General features: G+C 38.9%; 1 pseudogene; it reads left to right on the forward strand.

The window, feature by feature from the left end:
* Positions 1-7,882: 7,882 nt before the first annotated feature.
* On the forward strand, positions 7,883-11,696 carry LOC111552421 (annotated as a pseudogene).
* The last annotated feature ends 261 nt before the right edge of the window (positions 11,697-11,957 follow it).

The raw sequence follows: 11,957 nt of genomic DNA on the forward strand, positions 1-11,957 counted from the left end.
AGCTCATGGCAGGTAGGCTGGAGGAATTCTCTCTTATTCAAGGGAGGATCAGCCTTTTAGTTCAATTCAGGCTCTCAACTGACTGGATGAGTCCCATCCACATTAGGGAGGACAGTTGTTTTGCTGATCTTCCAATTCAAATGCTAACCTCATCCAGAAACACCCTCACAGACACACCCGGAATACTTGACCAAATGTCTAGGCACTTTGTGACCCTCACATTGACATATAAAATTAGCCATGACATTCACCATAAGGGAAATATTTGATAAGTTCAACCACATTGAAATTAAGAACTTCTGTTCATCCAAAGTTACCACTGACAATTTAAAAACAAGCCACAAAGGAGGAAAGAACAACCGCAACATAAGTAACTGTCTTAGTCGGTGTGGGCTACTACAGTAGAATACCGTAGAATGAGTGGCCTCATCCACAAACATTGATTTCACGCAGTTCCAGAAGCTGCAATGCCCAAGAGCAAGGTGCCAGCAGATCCAGTCTCCATTGGGGGCCCCCATCTTGGTTTTCAAACAGGCACCTTATTCTTACACTTGTATCGCACATGATGAAAAGAATGTGCTCTAGTCTCTTTCTCTTCCTATAAAGACACTAATCCATCTTGGGGGCTTGACTCTCATGGTCTCACCCACACCTAGTCTCCACTTCCGAATATCACCCACTGACAGCTAGGGCTTCAACACATAAATTTTAGGGAGACATGAACATGCGGTTTGTAACAGTAACTAAGAAAGGATTAATATCTAGACTATGTAAACAGCTCCTATAAATCAACCTGACTTATAATCAAAGAAATAAGATTAAAATAAAAAAGAGATCACATTTCACACCAAAATGATATAGGAGTTAAGAAGAAATCACTTAGGCATATAGTAAGGGCATGGGAGTCCTCGGTAAGGCTTTTCCCTTAATGAAAAACAGCCCCAAATCATTTTCTAACAAAGAGCAACCTGTAAAGTCGAGCAACATTGATAAGCAAGCTGGGAGCTTGCACAGGTAAGTGCTGACAGGAACTAGGGACTAGACATATTCAAGATGGAGGCTCCATCTTCCCTTGTCTTTGTCAGCCACCTGTAGAGTAAAGAGCAGACAAGATGGCCTAATCAACTGGAAAGCCCATTCGCATAATAAGATTAGGATTAGGCAACCAGCCTTCCCCACATCCCATGTAAATGTCATACTTGATGGAACCAATGTACATAAATCAGACACTGCCTTCAGCTTGCGTATAAAATCTGCTGTGGTCTGCCACCTTCCTCATTTTTCCAACATCTCTCTCTCTCTCTCTCTCTCTCTCTCTCTCTCTCTCTCTCTCTCTCTCTCTCGCAAGAGGTTGCTCTCCTCTCTCCTTTCTTCTGTCTATTAAACTTTCCACTCCTTAACCCACCCACGTGTCCATGTCCTAAATTCTTTCTTGGCACGAGACAGCAAACTCCAGGGTATGTACCCCAGACAAGGTAACCATTTCAAAAAGATTAGTAAGACAACATCAGGTGTTGGTAAAACTATGGAGCAACTTTTCTACATGCCAGTGGGGAGATAAATTGGTATAATTGCTTTAGAAAATTATTTGCACTACCTAGTAAAGATGAACATGCACATATTGTGACCCAGCAGGTCTACTCTTGGGCATGTAACCTAAAATCTTAGAGCAACTCTTATCCTTGTGAGACAAGATCTGTACAAAAATATTCTTACCAGTAGTATTTATAATAGCCAAATTCTGGAAACAGTCCAAATGCCCATCAGCATTAAAATGAATACATCAATTATGGCATATACATATAGTGAAATATTATATGGCAGTGACAAACTGTAGTCACATACATCACCAGAGGCATGAGTCACTGAAGAATGTAATCATAATAGTAATGATAACGATAACAGTGAATATGTAAATTGCTTACTATTACCAAACTCTTGGCTAAGTGCCATATATATAATTTAATCCCACAATAATGCTATGAGGCATGTACAATTACTGTTAGCATTTTACGGATGAGGAAATTATGACTGAAGAGATGAAATAACTTTCCCAAGTTGATACAGCTTCCCACCGAGGTGATGAAGTGGGATCTCAAGCCCAGAAAATTTGAATACAGAGTCCATTGGGTGAAGTGAGGCATATTCAAAAATTGGCATAACCAAGCACTGTATTTGGGAATACACACATACATGTTCATTATGACATGAAGAAAACTATGGGAATCATTTACAGAAAATTATTCCTCTGAGAGCAATTGAGGGGAGGACAATTTAATAATTTTCAAATTACCAGAATTATTTTATTTCTTAGACTGAGTGATGGGCACATGGTTATTCAGTTTATTATAATTATTTAATCTTTACCTATGCACTGGATATATATATGTATATAGTATGTGAACATACTTCATGCTATTGTCATATATGCTTTTCTCTTTATCATCTACTTAGTTCTCAGATTTAAGCAAGACTTGTCCTTAACACAAAAGTGCAGTGTATAATAGTAACTAAGAAAGGATTAATAAAATATCTAGACTATGTAAACAACTCCTATGACTCAACGTCACTTATAACCAAATAAATACCATTAAAAATAAAAATATCTCATTTCACACCCACAAGATTGGTAAAACAACACCAAATGTTGGTAAGGGTATGCAGTAACTCTTCTACTCTTTGAAAATCAAAGCCAGGATATACATCATGGAATACTATGCAGCCATAAAAAGGGATGAGTTTGTGTCCTTTGTAGGGACATGGATGCAGCTGGAAACCATCATTCTCAGCAAACCATTGCAAGAATAGAAAACCAAACACCGCATGTTCTCACTCATAGGTGGGAATTGAACAATGAGATCACTTGGACTCGGGAAGGGGAACATCACACACCAGGGCCTATTATGGGGAGGGGGGAGGAGGGAGGGATGGCATTGGGAGTTATACCTGATGTAAACGACAAGTTGATGGGTGCTGACGAGGTGATGGGTGCAGCACACCAACATGGCACAAGTATACATATGTAACAAACCTGCACGTTGTGCACATGTACCCTAGAACTTAGAGTATAATAATTTTTAAAACAAAGAAAAAAAAAAAAAGAAAAGAAAATCAAAGCCAGCAGGAGACTTCTTTCTTATCACACCCCTTCCCTGTAGAAGTGATTTGGTGTGATCTTGTCCATAAATTAAGATAGGAAAAAACAAAACAAAACAAAATGTGGAGGAAAGATTAATGAATACTTATTTTTATTATCTTTTATTTTTAATTGACAAATAATAATTGTATATACTTATAGAGTACAATGTGATGTTTTGGTACATGTATACATTGTAGAATGATCACACTCCACATGACCTCACATATTTATTATTTCTTTGTGATGAGAACGTTTAAAATCCACTCTTTTCGAAACACATTATACAATACAGAGGAAGGAAGTATGATTGAGGAGAAAAAAAATGATAAGGTAAGAGGAAAAGAGTAGAAATGAAAGATAGAGCTGGAGATAAAGTGACACCAGAGAGAGATAAAGGAAAGAAAGATTAGCCCGTGTTTTTCTGAGTACACTGCATGGTTTATCTATGAAATGCTGAAAAGAATTCACTTTATGGCTCTAGACTCTTGGATATGGTCCACTGTCATTGCCTGCTGGGAGAGGTCTAATATACATCCAACTATCCAGTGTGCCCAATGAACATCAAATGATTGATTTCTACCTTAACTTTAGCCACCTCAGTCACTATTCATCAATAATTAAGGATATATTCATTTGACATCAAATGCAAAAAGAAAATTCAAAGACATCAAGGCATGGGTTTAAATAGATGCATTTACATTGATATTAACTTCGGCATATCAATCAATCTCACCCTGGGAGGGAGATAGGAATTAGTGTGCTCCTAGAAAGCATTTATTTGAACATTTTACGTCCTTATAACTCTATGCAGTGAAAAAAGCTATTCCTTGGACACCAGCAAGTAAGCTTATAAGTTAAGACACTTCAGGCCCTGATTTATCACCATATTGGGTATTTTTCAAGATAAAACACTAGAAACCAAAAATCTATTAAAAATTCCAAACTTACAATAATCAAAGAAATATGGATATAATCAATGAGACTTCAATACATCATATTCAAGCGGATTATTATAATATCTAATTTTGCAAAGGGTGAGAGAAAATGTACATTCGCACATCATAATGCTTCATAACTTGTGTAAGAAGACTTAATGATGTGCCTATTTTTGACACAATAAGTTCATATCCAAGAATTTGACCTAAGGAAATTATCATGAATATCTTGAAAGTTTTCACTACAGGAATGTTCATTTCAATGCTATTATAGAAGTGAACAGTGAAAAGTAATGTCCAACCACATGGGATTAAATGAGGGCACGTTTATTGAATGGAATAAAACTGCTTAAACGATAGCAAAAAACAGAAAGTAACATCAAAAAATTAAAATATGTTAAATGGAAGAATAATTGTTAAAATTCATACATAAAACTCTATTGTTGGCTTGAAATAAAGGTTTCAAAGGAGGGAGTGGGAAGGAAAAATGGATGTGAAACCTCCTGACAAAGAAGTGTGAAAGCCTCCACAATTGCCTAAGTCCATCCTTGTCCAAATATCTCAAAACCTAACTTCTTGTTCTGAATCGTATTTTATGAAAGATAAGCCATGTGTCTCTAAAAGCAGACTCTTCAGACAGAAATGATTAAAAATATTAAAATGACCTTGGGTTATTGACAACAAAAAGAGAACAAATGTAATGAGAATGCATTTTGCATACTGTCCCATTAAGACTTTCTGTGCATGGCTGATGCAGGAAACTAAAATGATCAGTGGTGTCAAATCCCACAGGAAAGTAAAATCTTGGGCCAGCCGGAGCTCTGTAATCACAGGTGATCGTTCATGAGAATGCCACTAGCCCATCTCCTCAAGTGATGTATTAGCCCTGGCTGATTGATTTAGAACTTTGCAAGGGCAATTCTAAACACTTACACATTTTTATTTAAAGGAAAGTTTCTTTCATATACTTCCTAATGGAAGTTTACATATTCTTTTCCATGAAAAACAGGGTTAGGGTAAATCCTAGTGGTATTCAGGATTGTCTACCCCTCTCACATAAGTTTAAAGAGAAAATGATGATGAAGTAAGAAGGCAAAGATTTTTACATCTGAAAGACAGAATAGTTGAAGAGGTGTGTTTTAAAGAAGACATAAAAGTGATGAAGATCATGCTTTTGTTGACCATAAACACAACCACCAAATCCCAAAATACTAAACATGAGCCAGAAAGGAGGTAGTAACAACTTTACTAAACATATGGAACTCATTTTCCCCAATAAATTATGTGAGACAAAATTGGAATAGTCCAAGAAGGAGTTGGTCAGGGCTTTCTTGTCTATGGATTTAAAACAGAAAGAGAATAGTAATGTCCATCCATGAAGACCATCCCAGCAAAAATAGCCAAGCACCTCCAAACACATGTTCTTGTGTCATTGACAGTCAACAAATAGATTCTGTGAAATGGCCTCTCTTGCATTTTTATCTGCATTGGCATCATGCCTGGTACATGGTGGATACTCAAAGCACATTTCTTCAATGACATTGAATACAATCTGCATATCCCAGCTCCCTCCAGACCATCATTAATCTTCAATCTGCTGTGTCATTGCTCTTAGGAGAAGGAAAACTGGAAGTCAAAGACCCTTATGAGAATCAGAATCCCCCAAATACTTCTAAAACTCAGTAAAAACATAAAAGTCAGATATTCTCCCTTTATAGAAACATTAAAATGATTAAGATAGAGTCACTAATGTATTCTTGAGTTTCTTAAGGACAGAAGTTTCTTAATGTCAAGTTATTATATTAAAAGGAAGCACATAGCAGGGATTCAATTAATAAAAATCACCTAATATTTGTATCTGTAATTTTAATATAAAAACTCCATTTAGCAAAGAATCTTATAGCACCACACCTTCTCCTCTTTTATTCAACAATTGTTTAATAAAATTGTTACTTACTGATCAGTTTTTCAAAAGGTATATAACTATACCTTTTATGTATGTTATGATTTGAGTTTTATCTTATCTTTGGAGAAATAAAATTTATAAGAAAATGATCCTCCCTGCTCCTGCCTCCCCCCCTCAATTTTTTTCTCTCTACCCATCTTTTCTTATGTGGAACTCAAGATGCCCCATGCAGGTAGTTCAAAATGCATGACTACCATGCCAAGACTTCCAACATCTGTCACTGAAAGGAGGCAGACAAAATGCTATAAAATGCACTGACATGATGGCTTTTACAGACTTGCATATAAAAAGTCTCAAGGTATTTCTTTCCAAATCATTCCAGGGATCTTTCAAGCCTTCTGCTGAACCATAAGGAATGTACCATGTATTTACCGCATTTCTTCACTGTCCTTCTGGAACCCACTCTTGCAGCTGCAGGGAATAACAAGAACCAAGACCTTCACAAGGTCCCTTGCTGTCACTTCACATATTAATCAAAGAAGAGTCCTAAAAGAAAATGTGTCCAAGAAATCTAAATTCACTGTTTCTACAACATCCTGATCACCTGCAGAGACATAGAGTGAGTCTAAGTTCTCAGAACTAAACTCCATATGTCAGACAAAACTAACAAATCAAAGCAGGGCTTTCATGTCATGAAATAATTACTAAGTGTAGAGGACAACAGGCATAAAAAGTGGAGGGGAAAATATTTTCTCTTGATTCCCATAGATACTATTTTTCTTATTTTGAAAAATTTCAAATCTACACAAAAATTAAAGAAATGTCTAGTGAATATTGGTATACACTTGCCTGTACACACCAACTATTAATAATCTTATGGCTCTTGCTTCATCTCTCTATATAGGTATTGCTATAGTCGGAATGTTTGTGTCCCCCCAAAATTCATATGTTGAAATATCTAACCCCCAGCATGATGATATTAGTAGTTAGAACTTTGGGGAGGTAGAACCCACATGAATGGAATTATTGCCCTTATAAAAGAGGTCTGAAAAAGACCCTTCATCTCTTTTACCTCATGGGGACACAGTGAAAAGGTGGCATCTATGAACCAGAAAGTAGGTTCTCACCAGACACCAAATCTGCTGATGCCTTGATCTTGGACTTCCCAGACTCTTGAACTGTGAGAAATAGATTTCTGCTGTTTATAAGCACTCCAGTCTATGGTATTTTGGTATAACATCCCAAAAGGACTAATACAGGAACCTACACACACCTCTTTCTGTCAAGCCATCCTAAAGTACATTGGAAACAACATGACAGTTTATCCCTAAATATTTTAGCACATAGCTCTCACAAACAAGGACATTCTCTCACACAACCTAACACCATTACCAGGCTTTTGTTTGTTTGTTTGTTTGGGATGGAGTTTCACTCTTATCGCTCAGGCTGGAGTGCAATGGCGCAATCTCGGCTCACTGCAACCTCAGCCTCCTGGGTTCAAGCAATTTTCCTGCCTCAGCCTCCTGAGTAGCTGGGATTACAGGCGCCCACGATCACGCCTGGCTAATTTTTGTGTTTTTAGTAGAAATGGGGCTTCACCACGTTGGTCAGGCTGCTCTCAGACTCCTGACCTCAGGTGATCCACCTGCCTCGGCCTCCAAAAGTGCTGGGATTACACGCATGAGCCACCACGCCTGGCCTACCAGGCCTTTTCAAAAGTGAACTCAGGGGCTGCAGCAGTGCTGGCTGTAGGTGATGACATGGTGAGGAGTGGGTTTGGGGCATGAGAATCACAAAGCAGTTTCCAAGCCTCTCTCTTTACGTCTCTGGGTCTTCTCGGAGCAACAAGGCTGAGAAAACTACTTTTCCCACTAAAACACATCAAGTATATGCCCAGCCTTCATGAAAATGAACAGAGAAATGAAGCACCTTTATGTGGGTGGCCTTGGCCAGGAAATTTCTGAGACAGACCTACAAAATCAGTTCAGCAGATTTGCAGAGGTTTCGGATGTGGACATCATCACAGGGAAAGATGACCAAGGAAACCCACGGAAAATCTTTGCATATATCAACATCAGTGTAGCAGAAGCAGACCTGAAAAAATGTATGTCTGTTCTAAATCAAACAAAATGGAAAGGTGGAGCATTACAAATTCAACTAGCAAAAGAAAGCTTTTTGCACAGATTGGCCAAAGAGAAAGAAGAAGCAAAAGCTAAGAAAGGAAAATCAACAACAGGTAACACCAACTTGTTAGAAAAGATAGGAGGAGTGGAATTCCATATGAAAGCTGTGCCAGGGACAGAAGTGCCAGGGTATAAGAGTTGGGTTGTGAGCAAATTCAGAAGAGTGTTACTTGTTCTTCACCTTAAAAATTATCATAAATATAAAATTATAAAATATGATCCCTCAAAATCCTGCCACAATCTAAAGAAGATAGGGGAGGATTTCGCAAATACCGTTCCTATATCCAGCTTGACTTGGGAATTGGAAGGAGGGAATGACCCTATGAGTAAGAAACAGTGAGGAAACTTCTCTGACTTCCATAGCCCTCCCAAGAAGATGATAAAAGTACAGAGGGATGAGAGTTCCACTGGGTCTCTGACCATGAGTCCAAGGCCCAGGTGGGTAATAGAGAGACCACCCTTAACACAGCAACAGGCTGCACAGAAAAGAACTTGTGATTGCATTACTTCTTCTAAATCACCTCCTGTACCTGTTTCTGATACTCAGAAACTTAAAAATCTACCTTTTAAGACTTCTGGCTTGGAAACTGCCAAGAAGAGAAATAGCATTCTAATGATGATATTGATTCTGAAGATGAATTAAGAATGATGATTGCAAAAGAGGAAAACTTATAGAGAACTGTACAGCCCTCAATAAATGAATCTGAAAATGATCCTTTTGGAGTTGTAAGGGAAGATTTCAAATCAGGAATTCACAAATTGCATTCTTCAATAGGTTTAGGTATCAAAACTAATGTCTCTTACCATGACAGTGATGATATTATTAGAAATGATTGTGAGTTTGACTCAGGAGATACAGATGAAATCATTGCAATGAAAAAAAAATGTTGCTAAGGTCAAAAACAGTACAGCATTTTCACAAATGGAAAAATCTACAGACAAGAAAACTTCCTTCAAAAATAGAGAAATCTGTGAGCTTCCTGATCACTGTAGTAAAGTACAAAAAAGAAAAAGCAATGTAGAGTCAGCCCTCGGTCATGGATTAAAGCCTCTTAATCGCAAATCTCCCTCTCAGTGCAGTAGCGGTGAAGATGCTGATTCTGCATCAGAATTAGCTGACTCTGAAGGAGACAAGTAGTATAATGCCATGATTTACAAAAAAAAAAAAAACAAACAAACTGCCTTCGTGTGAATCTTACTTTAGCTGATTTGGAACAATTGGCTGGCACTGATCAGTAAGTTCCAAATGAAGATACTGAGAGTGATGGAGCAGAAACCATGACACAATGCAAGTCTGACAGAGGCTTCAAGAGCCCCAACACTCCCACTGGCCTCCACAGACGCAGACAGTGTATTTGTCCTGAGGACATTGTGGCTTCCCTGTTAGAAGGAGGGGAGAGCACCTGTGGCAAACAGAAACCAAAGAAAAACAACTTAAAGCCAAAATTCCAGGTTTTCAAGGGAGGAGGCTGTTCATATGAAAAGGAGTCAATAAAAAAAAATCATTGAAAGACAGTGTTGCCTCTAACAATATTAATAAAGATCAGAATTCCATGAAACATGTGGACCCCAGTATCATATCCATGGAAGATGGGTCCCCATATGTTAGTGGCTCATCAGGTGAACGGCCTCCATGGCAACATGCAAAGAAGGCAAATGGCCCAAACTATATTCAGCCTCAAAAAAGACAGAACACTGTAATCCCAGCATTTTGGGAGGCCAAGGCAGGGGGGATCACGAGGTCAGGAGATCGAGACTATCCTGGCTAACACAGTGAAATCCCGTCTCTACTAAAAATACAAAAAAATTAGCCGGGCGTGGTGGTGGGCGCCTGTAGTCCCAGCTACTCGGGAGGCTGAGGCAGGAGAATGACGTGAACCCGGGAGGCGGAGCTTGCAGTGAGCTGAGGTCGCACCACTGCACTCCAGCCTGGGCGACAGAGCGAGACTCTGTCTCAAAAAAAAAAAAAAAAAAGAACACTTTTGAGAGCCAAGATCGCAAGGCAGTGTCCACTAACAGTTCTGAAAGGAGAAGTAAGAATTCTATTTCTAGTTTATTGTCCTTAGAAGGTAAGAAGTCCTTGAGTCTTAGCGCAAAGACTCACAACACAGGCTTTGACAAAGACAGTTGCCATAGTGCCACAAAGACAGAAGCTTCAGAGGAAGAGAGGTCTGACTCGAGCAGCCTCACGTCTCTTGAGAAATCACCAAAGGTATTATCCAAGGACACCGAGGAAATCAAAACTGATTTCTCACTTTCTATTAGTAATTCCTCTGATCTGAGTGGTAAGGATAAGCACGCTGAAGATGATGAGAAGCACTTGGCAGCCTTGGAAACGAGGCAAAAAGCAAAAGAAGCGCAGAAGAAGCTGGTGCACAATGCTCTGACAAATGTGGATGGTCATCCAGAGGATAAGCTAAGGCACATCATCTTCAGTTCTGACACTGAATGTGAAACAGAGGAGATATCTACTCAGGAGGAGAGCTGTCAAGGAGAGGAATGGGTGAAAGAGTCTATGGGTAAAACATCAAGGAAGCTGCCTGATAGCAGTGATGATGAGGAATCTGATTCTGAAGATAACAGTAACAGGCTCAAAATTAAACCTCAGTTTGAGGGCAGAGCTGGACAGAAGCTCACGGATTTACAGTCGCACCTTGGCACTGATGACAGATTCTGCATGAACTCTTGATTTCAAGAAAGTGACAGTGAAGAGGAACAGGAAGAGTTAAATGAAAAGAAAACTACTAGGAAGAAGAGAGCCTGCTGAAGAAGAAAAGAAAGCCCTGAATGTTGTACAAAGTGTTTTGCAAATCAACTTAAGCAATTCTACAAAGAATCAGTAGCTGCTAAAAAATTTAAGGACAGCATACGTTATGATCCAACGAAGCAAGACCGTGCCACTTACGAAAGAAAAAGACACGATAAACCAAAAGAAAGTAAAGAAAAACAAAAAAAGAAAAGGGAGGAAGCTGAAAAGCTACCTGAGGTGTCCAAAGAAAGGTATCATAACATTGCTGTGGATCTGAAAGAAATATTTCAAACTTCAAAATATACCAGTGAAAAGGAAGAGGACACACCCTGGAATGAGGAGTGTGGCAAAGAGAAACCTGAGGGAATCCAGGACCCTGCAGCTCTGAGCAGTGGGGCTGAGCAGCCCAGCAGGTTCACAGTCTCCTTTTTTGATTCAGACAGTAAAGACATAAAGGAAGAGACTCACAGAGGTGAAACAGACGGGTTCTGGAGACGAGAAAGACCCGTGTTTCCAAGACAGCAGTTCCGAAGAGGAAGATGTTACTGAAGGAACAGATCACAGAAAGTCCAGTCCTGGAGAAGCATCATTACCTGAGAAAGAGACCACTAGATTTTTCTTTTTCTCTAAGAATAATGAAGAACTTCAAACAGGTTCTGATTTATTCTGGAGAGGAGCGGGAAGTAATACTAACAGGAACTCTTGGGAGGCCAGAACAGACAACCTGCGTATGGATTGTCGGAAGAAACATAAAGATGCAGAAAGGAAAATGAAACCAAAATAATAAATATCAGCATTGAGTATGATGCCGAATGTGAACAAGGCTCACCTAAGGAAATGGACCCGGAAAATAGTTTTAGCTGACAAAAAAGAAATTTCAGAGTGGAGGAATTTTAAAAATCTGGCCGATGGAGTATCATTCTGGTTGTCACCTTTTTCTGTGGAACTCCTCTGCATTTCTTCCTAAGCAATTACTTCAGAAAGTTAAATTCAACTTCTTAAAAAGGAAAAAAAAGTGAATTCAATAACATCATTAAACATCTTA

Source organism: Piliocolobus tephrosceles, chromosome 3 (assembly GCF_002776525.5).
Source record: "Piliocolobus tephrosceles isolate RC106 chromosome 3, ASM277652v3, whole genome shotgun sequence".
NCBI classification, from domain to species: Eukaryota; Metazoa; Chordata; class Mammalia; order Primates; family Cercopithecidae; genus Piliocolobus; species Piliocolobus tephrosceles.